Here is a 1,021-nt window from a genome sequence, read left to right on the forward strand (position 1 = left end):
TCGTCGTGATTGTCCTTGTCGTCATCGTCGTCGACCAACTCCTCCTTGTAGATCCAGTGGGCCGCGGCGCCGTACTCTGCGACGTGGTGCATCCTCTCCGTGCGGACCTGAATCTCGAGCGGGGTGGAGGCGCCCTGCGGGACGACGGTCATGTGAAGGCTGCGGTATCCGTTGCGCTTGGGGGCGGCGATGTAGTCCTTTGCGCGGGACTCAAAGGTCTCAAAACGGGTGCGGATGGCGTCAGCCACTGCGTAGCACGCGGCCTCCTCGGCGCCGTCGTCTGCGCGCTTGGGCTGCACGACGATGCGCAGCGCGAGCAGGTCGTAGATCTCAAACACCTTCTTGCCGCTGCGGCGCATCTTGCGGTACACCGAGTAGAGCCCCTTGACGCGGCCGTTGATCTGGGCGGCGCGCACGCGGCTGCGCACCTCGGGGGTGGTGCTGAGCACGCGCTCCAGAAAGTGCTTGCTCTGGCGCAGCGTGCTCTCGCACTCGCGGCGGCGCTCGCCCACCAGGCGGCGGACCATGGCGTAGGTCTCCGGCTGCAGGTGCATGAAGGCGAGCTCCTCCAGCTCGCCCTGCACAAACCAGATGCCGAGCTGGTTGGCCAGCGGGGCGTACAGGTACATGGTGCGGCGGGCGACGTTGCGCTTGTCCTCCTCGTACTCCAGGGCGTCCAGGGTGCGCATCTGCAGCACGGCATGCGCAAGCTCCAGCGAGAGGGCGCGGTGCTCGTCCATGGCGCCCACAAGCACGAGCTCGCGCAGGTTTGAAAAGCTCATCTCCGTGAAGGCGGGGTCCAGGCAATGGCGGACGGTCTGCACGAGGCGTGAGTGAAAGTGCAAAATCCTGAGAACATCCGGGCCGACCTCGCGGTCGACCTGTGCCCTCGAGCAGCCGGGTCGGGCGACAAGGCCGCCAAGCACGGCTGCGCAGACGGTGTCGCAGTCCATCTGAAGGTCTGCAACAATGAGGGCGACGACGAGGTTATTCGCAAAGCGGGCCGCATCCGCCCTCGCCG

Source organism: Chondrus crispus, genomic scaffold, assembly GCF_000350225.1.
Source record: "Chondrus crispus Stackhouse genomic scaffold, scaffold_42, whole genome shotgun sequence".
In the NCBI taxonomy this organism is placed as follows: Eukaryota; Rhodophyta; class Florideophyceae; order Gigartinales; family Gigartinaceae; genus Chondrus; species Chondrus crispus.